This window comes from Chenopodium quinoa, unplaced genomic scaffold, assembly GCF_001683475.1.
Source record: "Chenopodium quinoa cultivar QQ74 unplaced genomic scaffold, ASM168347v1, whole genome shotgun sequence".
In the NCBI taxonomy this organism is placed as follows: Eukaryota; Viridiplantae; Streptophyta; class Magnoliopsida; order Caryophyllales; family Amaranthaceae; genus Chenopodium; species Chenopodium quinoa.
This window is the reverse complement of record NW_018743697.1, coordinates 628,388-647,533: the sequence shown is the minus strand read 5'-3', so window position 1 is coordinate 647,533 and position 19,146 is coordinate 628,388.

The window sequence follows — 19,146 nt, the reverse complement described above, 5'->3', positions numbered from 1 at the left end:
ACCCTAATTTCTAATTGTTGTGTTAGTACTAGCAGCATCTATATTTACAGGAATTAGGCTCCATTGAAGATCGTCCAAAAAACAAAAAACTAGCCGCCACTTCATCACCACAAGCCAACCTGAAAAAAAAAAAAAAAAAGATAAGGGACTCATGGCAGAGTTCGTGGAAGAACTTATTTTTTTATTTACATCAACTGTATGATGAAGAACAAGTTATGACATCACACCACCAGGCAATCAATGAAGCATAAATGGAAGATGAAGATCCATGGTGGTATGAATTAGATGGGGATGAACAGCAGGGCAACAATGCAGATGAAGATGGTTATGATGCAGATGATGATGATGAAAACAGTGATCATCTACAAAATTATGGCAGAAACAACAGAGAGATGAATGTTAAAAAGAAAAGGGCACTAGTTGATGAGATACTGCTGCACATGGAGGGGGACTCATTACCAAGAGGATTTTTATCCAACTTGGCCAAAAAAATTCTGTGCACAAATCAACAACAACAAGGTGGTTCCAGGTAATTAAAAAAGCCATAGAAGAAGGAAATGCCATAGATGTTAGGACCAAAATTAGGCGGAACAAGATCCAAACCCAGGGAATTCAGTGATGAATTCCTAACATCCGTTTCCTTGTACAAGAGAACCACTAAAAGGGGCTATGCTGCAACCCTTCACATTTCAAAATCAACTTTGCATAGGCTAAGAAAGAAAGACAGACTTAGAACACACACAAGCACAAATCATCCAACCCTTACTGATAATCATATAATTGCAAGACTTAAGTGGGTTCTCAGTCACATACACCCCATCCTACCAGAAGGGGACCCAACATTCATTGACATGCAACAAGTCATTCACATAGATGAGAAGTGGTTTTTCATAAATTAGAGACAAGGACATTCTACCTTCTCCCTAAAGAAGAAGATCCTTACGGGACCCAACAGTCAAAGAGGTTCAAGATTAAGGCAATGTTTATGGGAATGATAGGGAAACCCGTTTATGATGCAAACAAGAACTTGTTACATGATGGAAAATATGGTCTTTTTCCTTTTGTGAAGTATGAAATGGACAAAAAATAAAAGTAAAAATAGAGACAAAGGGACCCTAGAGACAAAGGTTGTGCAAAGTGTCACCAAGCTGGAAGCAACCAAGGACATGTTACTCACACATGTAATCCTAACAATTCATGAAAAGTGGTTTGCACAACTTCCTAAGGACATAACAATCCAATGGGATAATGCTAGGCCACATCAAGTTCCTAAGGATGCAGAATTTCAAGCAACTTGTCAAGAAAATGGTTTTAACATTCAATTCATATTTCAGCCAGCACAATCATCAAACACAAATGTTTTGGACTTAGGATTGTTTAGTGTGATTCAGTCACTGCAATATCAATCATTTCCAAAGACTCTTGATGATCTTATAAAGGAAGTTGATAGATATTTTGGGGAATTAGATCCAACATTGAACAAGTATACATGGATCACACTACAATCATGCATGATTCAAATATTGGCAAAGCAAGGTGGGAACAACTTCACACCACCACATATGAAGAAAAGAAGCCTGGACAGACAAGGGATTCTACCAGAATTGCTAGAGGTGGACAGGGGACTCATTGCATCAGCAATATAGTACTTGAACTCAATCTCAGTTCAAACAACAGCTCAAGATGGGCACAAATAGAAGTAGATGCAGACTGATGAAGAACAAGAAAGCAGGGAAGTTTTTTTGGGAAACATAGATTGCCACACATAACCATTTAATACTCCACTTATTTTTTGAATGTGTTTGTCTTGGTTATGTGTATTTTGGTAAATACTTAGCAAATATTATTAGGCAGTCATGTAATGAATTAAAGTAATGTTTTGTAAAGGGCCAAACACTTTTGAAAGTAATGGAAAATCAAACACTTTTGTACACTCATTCCATCAGATAGGGTTTTTTATCAGTCCAAGCTTTATTGGGTGTTGGTACCTCAACATAAACTTCAATTAGAAGTTTCTAGAGCATCCATACAACCCAAGTAGCTATCAGATGAGTCCCATCATCATATGGAGAACAAACAAGCTGATGCATTTAGGGGAAAGGGACTCTATGCATCTTACCAACAACCAACATATGGGACTCATTTTAGGTATGAAACAACCACCATAACCAACATTTTCAGTCAAATTAGCCCAAACAGAAGCACAATGGATAGGGGTCAGTGCTTAAACTCCAGTAAAATCAAGGGCACTTAACAGTCTGTAGTACATGCCATCCAAACAAGATAACATAATTAAATAATCATGCAACATGGAACAGGGGACTCAATGATTTCAAATTTTACACAAATCTCAACCAACTTCAAGGTAAACAATAACACATAATGTAGCATCAAACCTAGGGTTTGGGTTGGGACTCAACAACCATAACATCGCAATCACAAAATCAAACAGATACGAAAGCTGAGTGAAATAAAAAAAAAAGATTAGGGTTTTAGAATTTATGCCGCTCAATCAGTTAGAAGGAATCTAGTACTGAGGGTAGTAAATCTAAAGGTAAGCCATATAAACATCATCTGGCTCCATACCGTTAGGAAGCCCAGATCTGATGCGTTTGACACCAGAGAAAGGACTAGCAGCAACACCACCATTGCTTTTAGGGGACTCAGATGCTTGAACAACCTCGCTAACCACCAGATCTGCTGGGTTGCTCTCCCCAGTTTCAAATTTGGCATCACCAACCTCAACAACAGCATCAAGGGCCCCACCAGTAGCCAAAGGCTCCTCCTTCACAGTAGTTTCAACCATAGCTAAGGCCTTAGGTGGTTGAGCATCAACCTTTGCCTCAAAGACCACCTCTTTTGGCTTCTCCTTCTCATTGCTGGAGATGTATTCAGTAAACTTAGCACCGCGGATCCTCCTCCTCGCAATGATAGCAGCGCGATGAATTGGTTTCATGTTACCGGCTTCGCGTTGCGCCTTGTACCTAGTGGTTTGGGATCTAGCCTTGGGCTTAGATCTACTATATTCGAGAGTTTCATAATAGAAAAGGTCTGGATTTTCATCATTTGGAGTAGTCATGGCATAGAAGGAAGCAAATGAAGAAGAGAGATGGAGGAGAGAGAATGGTGGGAACCCAGAAACTGAAGAGAGAGAGAGAGAGGGTGACAACAGTTGAGAAGAGAGAGTAAGAAATGAAGAACTAGGGTTTGGGGGGAGTATATTCTGGAGAATTCTCTAGAATTAAAGAACTCAACCATATTCATCAGATGAATTAAATGCAGAAAGCATTCAATTCTGGTGGTTGGGTTGGCGATAAATTTAAATGGGTTGGGGTAATTTTGGTGGGAGTTGTTATGTTAATTAATCTAGAGCTTAGGATAATTAGATGTGGTTAGTAGTGTAAGTGAGTGGGTTTAAAAAAAAGTACGGGTAAAATGGTAAATTTACACCCAAAAACTTACTAAAAAAGGAAAGAAAAAAATGTTGCAAGAAATGTGAACCATCCAAAAAAGAAAATTGTTGCAAGTAACAATAACCAGAGGTAGTAAATTGCAACTTTTTTTGTAACGGTATGTGAAAATGGAGGGAAAATGAGAATTGTACAGTAAAAATATGTAACGGTGAGGGACCCATGAATAAAAAAACAAATGCAAAAAGGGGCCATTAGTTGATAAAACAAATCTGAAAAGGACTTTTTTTTCTTTTTTTTTATATTATATATATATTTATAGGATTGGATGGACTCATGGACTTATTAATATTTCATTGCCTAGTGTTTATTAACTATTGATGAGTGTTTTGTGTGAGATTCTAATTCTTCATGCAAATCTTATTGCTTAGAGTGCTTCACCATTGTGATTAGATTAAAGTGTTATTCTAATTCTTCATGCTAATCTCATTCCAACCCTACTTTTAGTTTTGATGAGTTGTATTCATCATGCTTATGAGCTAAACTTAGCTAACTCTTTGTTTGATGATGTTTTGGTGAGTGCATTTTTTTGGAGGCATAGCATCAGTAGTTATAAAAAAAGTCCTTATTAACACTTTTTGTAATTTGTCTTTAGTTTTGCAGTATGATGATTTCAATCTTTCAGCTCATAATTATAATAAAATTTCAATGTTTCAAGCTATGCAAAGTATAGAAGACATATCATGGTTGTTTCATGTGTTACTGAAAGAAATCTCTCATGCTTTTGTGTTGGAGATTGCCTAGCTACAATTTCGGGAGCTTTATTCGAAGATAAGAGAAGTGTAATGGATGGTATAATTTCCTTTTTTTTTTTTCTTGTTAATGTTTTTAGATTAGAGGATGTATATTCGTTAAAAAAAGAAAATAAATATAGAGGATGTATGTTGTTTATTTTATAAGATATTCATTTGATTTGATAAATGAATTGTCATTTGTTGTATATTCTGTAGTTATATATACAAGCTTTGAATCCATTTATTAGAATACGTGCTTTCTAACTAGCACATAATATTACTATTTTTATTCTCTCCATTTTATCTAATTAACTAGCAAGTAGTTTTATACATAAGAAAGTAAAGTATATGTCACCTAAAACATTCTCTTGCATTATTTTTTGCTAATAAATTAGGTCGATTGCATATTATATAAATTATCATACCTTCTTCAAAAAAATTAAAGAAGTACAAAGAGGACGATTTGTGTGTGTTGCCATGCTTGATCATGGACTAAGAGGGCAGCTTTAAGTTGTTTCCCCTAATTGTATTTGAACTAGAAGGGCGAAATATATAATTGTCCTATTTGAGTTGTTTATGCAAGACAACAAATTGTAAATGCTTTACTTGATGCACCCCCAAGAGGTTAAAAAGTTTTAATTGATCAAGATGCTGCTGTGAATAAATGACTTACTTGATGTAGTGTATGGGTGAAAAAAAACCTCATAGAATTCTAACCGATCATGATGTTGCAATGAGGAAAGCTTTAAAGGTGTTGCGTCACGTATGGATTTATATACCGATTGGTTGTTGGTGTAGTGGTAATTGGGACTACACTTGGTAGGGAGGACCTTTGTTCAATCCCCCGCAACAACAATTGGAAGGGGAATGGAACCTAACCTCCCAGAACTGATCCCCGAATTCGGATTATCCCAAAGGGTGAACCGGGTAAAACACAAAAAAAAAAAAAAAACAAAAACATGTATGGATTTATTTATTTTTTCTACTATTGGAGTGAATATTGTATTGCTGAATTGTAGATTGTTCTATTCAATAACAACAACATATCATTAAGGGGATACGAAGTACGTAATAACATAAGACAACAATATACATAAGGTTTATAGTGGAGTACATACTGTAACGCTTGCTGTAACAACGTTTTATACCATTGAAATCCATAATAATACCATTGTAATAATAAATCATGTGTATATAATTAGAAAACAATAATTATGTATATAGCTGATGAGAATTAATTAATTTAATTATTGAATTGGTGATGCGGAGTTAACTAATTCACTTGCTAGCTTTAAAGAACATATGCTGTAACAACTAAAAACTTAACGATAGTTAAATGTTATATCTTAATATTTTAGAACTTTGCAGTAACAACTGAGAACTTAACGACAGTTAAATGTTATATCAAATTATAAAACTTCCATGCATTGCATTTCAAACAATTAACCATATGCAACGTAGTAAGCGTTACTTGCTTCAATAAGAAGTAATAACTTGAGAGGTAAATGTTAAAATGTGAATTCTATACTTTTATTTAGGCTAATATGGTAGAATGGTACATAAGAGTTAACTTAACATTGAAACAAGATATGCTATAGTTTTATAAAACAAACAAGATAAGTTATTTACCTCATTTGATAAATTGGACTTATTTATATGAAAGCATTATAATTAAAACCCAATATACTGAAAACCATTATTATATACTGAATCAAAAATTATACAAAACCATTGTAATTTGTATACCAAGAGAATGATGAAAAGGGTATCATTGAGGGAGGATAGGGTACCATTGAAAGTAATTTCAATACCACTCATAGTGTACCATTGATTGATATTAGGGTACCATTAAGTGACATTAGGGTATCACTGAAGTGCATAACTACTTTGAAATGATTAGTTGTAAAATTACCAAATGTGCATTGAAGAGTACAAGGATAGATACCTGTGAACCCTCTAAGGATACCGTTGAAGGGTCGTATGTACTACAATTGGAAGTTCTTAGGGTTCCTTTGAAATACATTAGGGTCCACTGTATTTATATTAATAATCCTAAAACACAATCATTGATTTAAGATTTATACATTAGGGCCTTATATGTATGTGGATTTGATCCTAAAACATTAATAAGTTTAAAAATCTAATAAGTCTTGTGTGCAACGGGTGTACATTACTTTTATTGTAAAACGGTCAGTTTGAGTATAACTTTAACTATTTTTATGGTAACTTTAACCACTTAAAGGGTAACTTTTAATTTGTCGTTGGTTTGAATTTTATTTTAATGTGTAATTTCTTATAGATAAGTGATTATATATTATAAAGACTAATATGATTAATCTAATACATTATAAGTTTTTTGTAAGATAAAATTCATTAATAGAAAAATAATAACTTCTGCAGTATAAGATAACTTTAAGTACTTTTAACATAACTATAACCCGTTTTACAATAAATTAACGTATACCCGCCTTTTTTGAGAAATTGTGTTAAAAATTTATAAAGGTTTTGATTTTTTCAACAATAACTAGCAATTAGATAGGTAAGCGTACAAATTTACCTAACAAATTAGAAATAAGAAGTAAATAGGTAATGAACAAAATATGTTATAAATATATCAAACGAACAAGATATGCTATTTAAATTTGAACTTATTTATATAGGAGCATTAAAATTGAAAACCAAGATTACTATTAAATGATTATTATTGAAACCAAGTTTATTTGAGTATAAATCATGATTGGTTGTGAAAATAAATTTTGTTTGCATTGAATAGTGAATACTAAAAGGATACTACTCAATGTCCTTAGAGTACCACTGAACCCTCCGAGGGTACCACTGAAGGGTATTGCGATTGAAAGTTACAAGGGTTTCTTTGATTTAGTTAAGGGTTCCTTTGAAATATATTAGTGTACCACTGTGGTGTATATCAATCCTAAAATCAATCATTAATTTAAGATTTGTATAAGTCTTAAGCATCTTATACTAAAAAAAAACATTAATTCAACCAAAACCAAGAATATATTAAATTGTTAATATTGAAACCAAGTTTATATAAAACCATAAGTAGTGTATAAATTCTATAAACAATCCAAGAGTTCCACAACCAGTGTACCATTGAATAATATTTGGGTACCGTTAAATGGCGTTAGGATTCCATTAGATGCAATTAGGGTACCGATAAATGAAAATACACTTGAAAACTATAAAGGTTTCATTGTGTTAGTTCCATCAAAATACAATTAGGGTACCAGTGATTGAAATAAGCTTGAAATTATTATTGTTACATTTAGCTTGAGTGGGATTTTGATTTATATAAGTCTTCCAAAAATCATTCACATGTAGATTAATTGATATAAGATAATTTCGTGTGATCAATGTAAACTACAATACTCTTCTATTCTATTTTTTTTCCTGGCATTTCTTTCCTTAAATTGATACCTAAAGACATATGTATATATATATATATATATATATATATCTTGATTAATAAATATTACAGTAATAACTTGCAATATTACACTATAATATTAACAAAAAAAATTACAATTGATCGGCAGAACAACAAGAAGTCAGTAGCTACACCCAACAGCGACATCTTCTAGCACATCAACACAAGCAACAAAAACATCAGTACCACCGAGCAAGGAACATCACGAATTGCCAATAAAAACAAAATAAGAACAAAAAATATGTACGGAGTATGATCTTAGCCATCAAGAAAAAGTAAATTTCTAGTCTTGCATATTTTTTAGTAGATTTCCATCGATCTTGTGCTTGAGCTATTTTACGTCCTTTTTGACGACATTCCTTCAAGTGCCTTGTCACATGAAAGTCATACATATAAAAGTTAATGGACCAAATAATACTTCCAAATTACAATTAGACACTAAATTGATAATTCATACTATCTTTTTTAGTGTTGAAAGTCACTTTGCTGTCTTCCAAGGAGGACATAATAAAAGCTTAATTAAGACAAAAATCACTAATATTTACCTAATACCTAATTTTTAACGATCCTACAAAAACCTAAACATGCTCCAATATTTCAAACTTTTGGACAACTTCTAGACAATAGCTAGTTACAAAGCCAATCAATTAGTCTGATTTCCTTGGTGCCCCCTGTAGTGAAGGTATAAAGTATTCCTAATTTAACTCCATATGCTTCAGATAGTGACATATGAGACCTAGCTATTTCAATCTTTTTAATGGAAATCTGCTTGGTGTAAGAATCACTAATCATCGTTGATCAAGAGTACACAAGTGTCTTATCCCTCTTCCTACACAGTGAAGCATGGCATAAATTGCATAATGGACTAACATGAGTAAGGTGTGCCAAATGAAGACGACTACTGCCACTGCAAACATAGTGCCACGAGCCCAAAACCTAAATTCAGATGTTGATTGACACATAATAAATTAAGGCCATTAATTAATCTAAATTCAGTTTAGCAGTTCTGATAACAGTTAGATTTAGAAATAATCTGTTCACTTCAACAATTTAGAGCTCTGACTTTGGAGCACCCTAAGTCAATTTCGGCCAACAAAGCAAAGCCATGACAAACAATGACTGTAGAGACCAAGCTTATGGTTAAATATTGTTTAGAACCAAATCTAAAAAGAGTTCATAAATCAAATTAAGCTGACATACAATAGACTCCACATCTTACAAATGGTGGAAAAGATAGCAATTACAGAACAAATATATAATCTACAGTACTATACCATAACTTTGCATCAAAATAAAACTCAATAACTAAAAAGTAGTTGAGTAAGACATTAAAATGTAATAAACAAATAGAACTTTCTAATATGTCTAAAATTAAAACGCCACTTTTAGAAAAATTCTCAACATTTGTAAACTCCATTATTGACATGCTTTCAAGATTCTAGCAAATTCCTATTTCTTAACAAATTCAACACATTATGTCAATTTAAATTTTAACCATTTATGCTACAAGGCCTACAACTGCATCAAAGCTTAAGAAAAAACAATGAATAATAAAAAATTAACACGTAAAATTGGGATTGAATAGTGAATCCTTGTCAAAATCTGCAAATCATCAATCCTAATTTTGTACCCAAGCATCTACCATTACAATCTAGTAAACCCTAATACCCAACATTAAGCCGCATTTTCGACCCATAGTGAACCCTAATTCAGAAAATTAATCATACATTTTACACAATTGTAATAATTCGCGCATTAAAAAAATTTATTACTTAATCTACTCAAACATCTGTACTAACCTTTGTTAATAAAAGAGTGAGCTAATTCAGTCAAGTTTCAGTACAAAAAACCAAAGAAAGTAAAAGAGAACCCAAAAATTTTCAAAGAGAGAAGGAAAGTAAATTGAAGAATCGGAGAGAGAGAAATAAACAAAAGATCAGGCAAATTAAAGAAAGGGGAAAAAAGTTAGAAGGGAAAGAAATAAAAAAGAATTTTCATATTCTAGGACTTTAGGTACTATAAGCGGAATTTCATGAATCACATTCATATGCACCTAAATCAAGATAACATGCACAACACACAAGAATCACATAATTATACCTTTGAAGCGTGAATTCCACGTAGCTATTCGATTGAAAATCAGGGAGAGAATAGAGCCCCAAGTGTGACTCCTCTACTTAGTCCACAAGATTCGAACAAGCGTCCACCAATACTAGATAAGTCGAGTGAAGGGGAAAACTGCGATCACCACCTTTAATGGACAACCGGACACCACACGACACCACCACCACGAGCACACCACCGACGCCTAGGGAGGAGGAGAGATCCGTGAAAGAGAGAAGGGAGTTTGAGGGTTGGTTTCGTGTTTGCTAATTAGGGTTTTAACTTAACAGTAAATTGTTCTCTTTAAAAAACTAGGCACGAAGTCTAAATATAATCCTATTATAATTAGACTAGGTTAGGAAGCCCAAAAACCCTCCAAACCAAGCCTCATGACCGGCCACCTAAAGTGATTAGGCCCATCATGGGCCTCGTCCTCTTATGCTTGATCTAGGCCCTTTGTGTGACCTTATAGGATCCGTCCAATTGGGCTTTGGCCTATTTTACTATACCAAAGATCGTTAGTACCTCTAGATATGATATAACAACGACCCAAATGGGCGAACTTAATTATCTCCATAATTTGATCCATTATACATCTAGTAATTGCACTTGACGAAGACATAAATCCTTCAATCTCCCACTTATCTGAGACAAGTGGGCAATATTCAAATTCCTTAAGTCAATATGTGTCGATTTGATAATATGATTCCATCCCATGTTGAGATTATATCAATATACAAATCATTTATTGAAATCTGAGTTAAAATTACAAAACCAAATGATTACTAAGTAGTACATTTGAACGCGGCCACGTATTTTCTTAATTCTCCCTCTTAAAGAAGCCATGACACATTCCCTAATTAAATAGGTAGACTCAATCCAATCTTGTGGCAACCAAAGCTCCCACTCAACTTTTGAAGTAACCAGGAAACATCTTTTATAGTCCCCTTTTACGGAATGACGTTTGGATGTACCGCAGTTAAATCAATCATTGAATGAAATCAGTGTTCCACTCATGTCAAAGGAATCTACTAATATATCCGGAAGTTCTATTTTGAACTTCAAAGTAGGTCAATAGTTCGATCATGCATCATTCATGCATATCCACGTGATTGACCGAGCATCTCTATGCCCCTATAGCCCATGAAACTGCGCTATCCAATCAATCTTACATGCTAGTCCATTTATTGAATTCATTTATGTCCAATTTAATGATTTCGAACTAGGAACTTAAATAATTTATGAATTTTGTTCGCACGTGGGGTTTCATTCACCAAATCATTGATTTGATGATCCCATCAATTCATAATTATTTTGGACATTTTATTTAATTTCAAAAACCATAATTAAATAAGAGAAATCATAAATTTCTGATTAAACATAATTCTGAAAATTAATGTATTACTTATGTGATATGTTTTCTCAAAACATATACAACTTAAATTACATAACTTGCTTCAATCCAAGAGCTTTAGTATGACTCTCAAGCTTTGGCTATGGAAGGGGTTTAGTAAATAGATAAGTGATATTCTCACTCAAATGAAACTTTGCAGATCTTGACATCCCGCTAGTCAATGGTCTCTTAAATGAGGTGATACTTTATCTTAACATGTTTGGATTTGTAATGTGATCTTGACTTCGATCCTTTGATTTGGAAAAGGGGTCATTTTGTCATAAAACAATTGATCCAAACTTCCTCCTTAACTGCTTCTACTATAGCTAAATACTTCATATTCTGACATTGAGTCTGCGACAGTGCTCTGCTTTGAACTCTTAAAGCTCATTGTTCCTCCATTCAGACATAAAACGTATCCAGATCGGAATCTAAAGTCATCTTTGTCTGTTTGGAAATTTGCATCTGTATAACCCTTGACAGCTAGTTCACTTTTGCCACCATAAACTAGAAACATTCCTTTAGTCCTTCTCAAGTACTTAAAGATTTGTTCTTAGTAGCTTTCTAGTGCACTTCTCCTGAATTTGCTTGAAACCTGCTACACATGCTCAAGGCATATATAACATCCACCTGTTTACATATCATGGCATACTTAGTGGACCCTATAAGGTACATTTAGCCATACGACTCAACTCTTCTGACTTTTAATTTGAGGGCACTGAGTTTTTACTGAGCGTAATACCATGAAACATGGGAAGATCGAGAAATCCTATCTTAAAGTCTTCCATTTTGAACCTGTCAAGAATCTTATCAACATAAGTCTCTTGACATTGTCCAATCATCCTTCGAGATCTATCTCGATGAATCTTAATTCCCAATATGTACTCTGCATCCCCTAAGTCTTTCATATAGAAACAACACTTTAACCATTACTTGACTGATTTAAGTATTGATTTGTTGTTCCATATAACCAGTATGTCATCTACATAAAAGACTAAGAAAACCAGACTGGTCCCACTAAACTTCTTGTATACACAAGATTCTTTTCTTTCTTAAGGAAATCAAACTGTTTGATTGCCTTATCGAAACAAATGTTCCAACTCCTTGATGCTTGCTTCAATCCATAAATGGATTTCTAAAGTTTGCAAACCTTTCTAGGATTTTCTAGATCTTCAAAACTTTCAAGTTATATAATATACACATCCTCTATCAAGAACATATTCAAGAAGGCGGTTTTGACATCTAACTGCCATATTTCGTAATTGAAAAATTAGCAATCGCTAGAAGAATCCGAATAGACTTTAGCAACTAATAGGTTTGACCCTATTTGTAAGTCTATCAAGGACTAACACATCACTTTCAGACATGAGTCCATTCTGGATTTATGACCTTAAGACATTTCCTAAGTTGGTGCTTACCAAAGCTTGTTTGTAGGCTGTGAGTTCCACACATTCCAATGAGAAAATTTTAGAATCCCCATTTTATCAAAATTTCAACAAACTGTTTGTTATTTTGATTCTGAACTGCCTACTACGGGTATGAGCAACAATAGAATTGTTTCCTTCAACTCTTTGAAGTTTTTCACTCTAGTGGGACGATAGGAGCCCCGCTAGTTGAATTAGCTTGCTCCAACACATGATTTTTTTCAAATTCAAATTAGCTGACTCATGCGCTTTCACCTCTGATGTGGTGTTTTCCACATCCGTTTGTTGCTCATCTCAAATATCTTTGAGAGCCACTTTACTCTCACTTGGCTTTGTAGAAAGAGATTTCTTTCTATAAAGACACCATCGCGAGCAATAAACACTTTGTTACCTACGCGATTGTAGAAGTAATACCCTTTTATTTCTATGGGATAGCCCATGAAGAAAAATTTATCTTATTCAGGGCCAAGTTGTCGCCTTGTAAACGTTTTACATAGGTTTTGTACAACCCCAAATCTTGAGAAAAGATAACTTTGGGACATTTCCACTCCGTAACTCAAATGACCTTTTCTCAACTGCTTTGGTCGTATTTCTATTTAGTATATTCGCAGCTTTTTTCTAATATATATATCCTCAGAACGATATGTGAAGATCATTAAAGCTTATCATGGATCAAACCAAGTCAAGCAAAGTATGATTCCTTCTTTTTAACACACCTTTGATTGTGGTGTTCCTTTGATTGTGAAATAATTCGACAATCCCTTAGATGATCATAAAATTCTTGAGTCAAATATTCACCACAACGATCAGATCGAAGTGCTCTAATTGTTTTCTCAAGCTGATTTTATACTTCATTCTGGAATTTCTTGAACTTTTCAATAGTTCCAACTTTTGCTTCATTAAGTAAATATAGCCATATCTACTTAAATCGTTAGTAAAAGTAATGAAATAGTTAAATCTATATCTAGCTTTGAACTTATTGGTCCACACACATCCATATGTATGAGTTCCAAAAGGTCATTAGCTCCTTCACCCTTTCAACTAAAAGGTGACTTGGTCATCTTACCTAACAAGCATGACTCACAATTCTCAAGTGATTCATAATCAAATGAGGATAAGAGTCTATCCAATTGTAATCTTTGGATGTGTAATTGGTTTATGTGACTTAATCCTACCGTGTTATAAGTAGGTTAGTTTTAAATCATCTATTTTTGCTTTTGTGATCTACTTATATTAATGTTATAAAATAAAATTAACTCATAGCTAGCAAAATGAAAACAATTTATTGCCTTGTCATGGATCAACATACACTTTCCCATGCTAAGTAAAACCAATTAGTATTTCAACAAAATAACTGAAAAATGTCTCAAAAATCCAGAAATAAGTCTAAAATCATCATAAAAGTTCTGAAATTAAACTATGAAGCTATCTCTGGCCACTTCTTTGCAATTTCTGCACAACATGAGTAATGTTAGCACTGAAAATTGGTATCACATACCTAAGTGAAAGTTAAAATGTTTATAACAAGAATATTAGGTACCTCACACTTCATCGTAGTGGGGACATCCTTGTTGAAGCACTGGCTCATTCTCCTTTCATGTAATTCTCTGCATGATTTTTGAGTAATTCAATCAACTTGATTGCTGAATCATCATCATCATGTGATAGTTTTTCAAGGTCAAAACCATCATGCAGTGAATGCAAAATTATATCATGAACCTCATGATCTTTGAATGGTTTCCCTAACATACTCATGTAGTTGAATAGTTGAACCATCATATCAGCATGAATTTGTACAAACTGTCCTGACATAAGCTTTCTAGTAATAATTTCACCAGTAATTTTGAAAGTTTCATGCCTAATACTTTCATTCCAGGAGTCGTCGTTTTTGGGAACCATGTTAATGATTTCCTCGACGTTTCCATCCAATTTTCCATCACCATGGGACTTTATTATTCCATTGCCAATATCACGTAAGCACTTGAATAGGAGATAAGGTTCATAGTCCATAAATATTCTAGCCCAATCTTCCGGAATAAAAGATAATATGATAGACATGACTCTCTTGGATTCTGAAACATTTCTCAAATATTTCTCTGGAGTCATGCCTGGACTGAATCTTCCCTCAATAGGTAAGTCTAAACGAAATTCGAGTTTTTCATTCCTTAGAACACTTTTAAGTTCGCTTTCCCAATCATTGAAGTTGAGAAAATTGAGCCTCGTTCTCATTGTTGGTGGTAAATTGCTATTCATCTCTGACATAATAAGGCAAAGTTCAATAATTATGTTTAATAAAAGTAAAGAACCATAAACGAATTAAATAGGTTACTTTAAAGCACTTCATTCAATATAAAATGATCCCATTTGAATTAAGTGATTTCAAGATCCTTTATTTGTGTAATAGTTGACCGGACTGAGGCCCTACCATCAAGCATTACATTTTCAAGGTGAGTAAACTCTTTACTGATTACAACTCTTGTAACTCTTGGTTGAATAATTAATCATCACATGTTTAATTATTACCCTTTGCTTCAAGGTTCTAAACACTTTAGGTAACCTTGTTGAGCACAACAGATTAAATGTGTAAAACGTGATCTACCATAAATTACCTAAGATAACAAGTGACACCCTGCGGAGGTAGACACATCACTCACGATCGAAGGGTTGTTGGGTATCTAATTGGAAAAGCAATCTCAATATTACCGGGACCTAGATTTATTATGTTGTGATTAATTAGTGAACTCTAGCACATCATCACAAACATCAATAAAATCTAACATGCATAATATACTAATGCATAAATAAAACATGACATATTACGACCCCTTAGTCCTAAAAAACTAAATATAAATGCTCCCACTTGAACCTTTATGGATCTTCATCCACCTTGCTCCTTTAGGCCTTCACTTCATGGTCTTCTTTGAACTAAACTATTTAAATAACTAATCTATTTACTTTAAATGAAAAGTTACAAAAATACTTAACGGTGCGCAGACCATATTTAGATTACAAAAATACATCACGATGCGTAGATCGTATTTAGAATCTATGGGCATACTAGACTATATATAGAAACATAATATCATATATTATATAAAAGTGTCCTATGATAAATCACTCAACATGCTTGCCTAAACTACAATATCGAATGTTCACAATTAAGGCAACGCAATTCCTAAAATATCTCATATTTTTAATCATAATTAGATAATATCATATATTATTCAATGCCATCTATAAAATATCATATATTTTAGATTTGGCATGAGATAGAATCAAATCTTATTTTAATATGGAAAGATAAATCATATTTATTTTCCATGATTATCCTAACTAATTTAAGAGATTCTATCCTAATTATTAGCCAATCAAATAATTTTAAAATCAATTATTTCCAAATCTAATTATGGGATAATCACATTATTTAAATCAATTATTATCCTTTTAGAATATGCTCAAAATATCCTAACTGTTTTTATCCTAAATTAACCACTTTAATTATGGTTAATCACCAAATTAATCAACTTTTGAAAAATTGATTTTATCCCCAAAATAAAATCTGATATTTTTTTTATTTCGAAAATATAGTTAAAAAAGAATTTTTTTTTTTTTTTTTGAAAATCGCCGCAACCACTAGCCACCTTGGTTGGTCAGCCGAGTCTAGCGGCAACAGCGCTGCTATTGGCTGCAGGCCACCATGCGTGGCTAACCAAGGCTAGACACGATGGATGGCTGCTTTTCAGCAGCCAGTGTCGCAAGGAGCAACAGCGGTAGCAACAGCAACAACGACAGCCATGGCAGCAGCGTGCAACGCTTGCACGACTGCTGCCCAGCCACCCTTGGACTCTCCCCTCCCTCTTGAACTAACGCTGGTCGGCAGCAATCGTGGCTGCGCCACCTAGCCGTGGCTACCGGCCACTTTAAATACTCCCTCTATCCCAGATTAGTTGCAACATTTTGACTGGAAACACTTGCCGATGCACATGCTTGACCATCGATATCTTTTATTATATGTTTATAAAAGCTATAAAAAGTTTATATTAAGAAACTATACATTAAAAGAGACCCAACAACATCTTACATGATTACATCGACTTTTATATAATAACTAGAAAAGATGGTCAAAGTGAGATGTGTGAATAGTGCAAAAAGTCAAAACGTTGCCAGTTAATTGGGACGGAGGGAGTATATTTTATTTTTAATTTAATTAAAACAAATTTTGTTAAAATTAAATTAAATCAGTCCAATAATTAAAATTAAATCCTTATTTAATATTAAAATTAGGGTTCTTCATAAAATAAATCCCAATTTAATTCTAACTCTTAAAATTAAATTGATGATCATACACAAAACACTTTTATGCATAAATCAATCTAATTAAAATTATGAAACATAAAATAAATTGAATTTAACCAAAAACAAGCACAAAATCAAAATTTAGGGCTATTATTTTCGAAAAATTCGAAATTAGGGTTCGGGGTGTTCGAAAGTTTCGAGCAAACTAGGGAAAATTTTCGGTCCTCTCAATGCTAGTTTGAGCATAATTAAATCACATTAAATGAATTCTAAGAGTTAAATCATATTTAATATAATAATTAAACCATAATTAAATTAAATCTCCCTCTTAATTGATTATAAAATTATGAACATGGATTTCAAATAATCGTATTAATATAATCATGTGTATTCATGCAAGAAGCTAACTGATACCACTCTAGGTCTTTAGGTACTATAAGAGAAAGTTCATGAATCACATTCATACGCACCTAAATCAGGATCACATGCAAAACACACAAGATTCACATAACTATACCTTTGAATCGTGAATTCCATGTAGCTATTCGATTGACAAATCAGGGAGAGAATAAAGCCCCAAGCGTGACTTCTTTACTTAGTCCACAGGATTCGAACAAGCGTCAACCAATACTAGATTGGTCAAGTGAAGGGGAAAAACGCGATCACCATCTTTAATGGACAACCGAACACCAACACCACGAGCACACCACCGGCGCCTAGGGAGGAGGAGAGAGTCGTGAGAGAGAGAGGGGGGGGGGGAGTTTGAGGGGTTGGGTTTCGTGTTTTCTAATAAGGATTTCAAGTTAATAGGAAATTGTTCTCTTTAAAAACCTAGGCCCCAAGTCTAAATATAATCCTATTTTAATTAGACTAGGTTAGGAAGCCTGAAAACCCTCCAAACCAAGCCTCATTGCCGGCCACCTAGAGTGATGAGGCCCATCATGGGCCTCGTCCTCTTATGCTTGATATAGGCCCTTTGTGTGACCTTATAGGATCCGTCCAATTGGGCTTTGGCCTATTTTACTGGCCTAAAGATCGTTAGTACCTCTAGATATGATATAACGACGACCCAAATGGACGAACTTAATTATCTCCATAATTTGATCTACTATATATCTAGTAATTGCACTTTACGAAGACATAAATCCTTCACATATAATGGGGATACTGTTCATAGGACCCACAACAAAACGGGCTGCAAATGTGGAAAATTTCAAATCGGTTGGAAAATTACTAGCAAGCCCCTCGTTATGTATTTCGTGGTACATCACTAACCTCCCTTTGGAAGGCCTCCAGGTAAACATGCCACATAGATCTCCTTTGAGACTTTGATGTATCAAAATATTCCACATCACGATAGTCATGACACGACAAGGAATTTGTTGAAATCCTTATCATATACGGAGTATATACTCTAGTACATAAGTTTTGCTCACCAATCAACACTTTCTCCACTTCTCTAAGTTTCTTTGTTGGTATTTTTTGTTTCACTTTTTTTTTCAGTTATATATATTCAAAACAAGTTAAATTTCATTATTAATAAACTTAATTTTCTTTTTTACTCATGAGTTCAACAATTTTAAGGTTCCATTTGTTTTTCTAGAAAGCATTTTTATGATTCTCCTTCATTTTTCCGTTTTCCTTTATTCGTTTTGTTACCAAAAAGGAAACAATTTCTTCATAGGGGGAAAGTTACCTTTAAGAAAAGAAAACCAATTTTTCGAAAAGAAAACCAATTTTCTTTGTAAAGAAGGTATGCCACATTTTCTCTTCTCTTCTCACTTCTCTAATTTCTTTCCTTTGTCTTTCCCATCCCTTGTATTTCTTATTTTTTCTCCATATGTTTTAAGGAAAACCTTTTTCTTTTTTTTTTTAACACAAAGTAAAAGATATTATATTAACAGGCTAATGCCAAGTTTTTAATTACAAACATCACCTTTAAGTAAAATATACTAACTCCGTTTCATATTATTTGCAATGATTAGACACTTTGCACTCACTTTTTATGTCAAATCGTTGCAAATAATATGAAACAAAGGTAGTACAAAATTTTCTGATGAGCAAAAGAAGGCTAGAAGTATAGCCTTGTTGGACTTCCTAGAATATAACTACTTAAACCTATCATACAACCCAAAAGATAAAGTAGCCATGCCGAGAGAAACTAACATCAGTAAACCTAAACTGCTAGAGAAGCAGCAACAAGCTCTGCTTCATAGGTCTCCTTAACACATTCTGGAACCAGGTAGTGAGTTTTGTATCCACAGCCAACCTCTTTCCA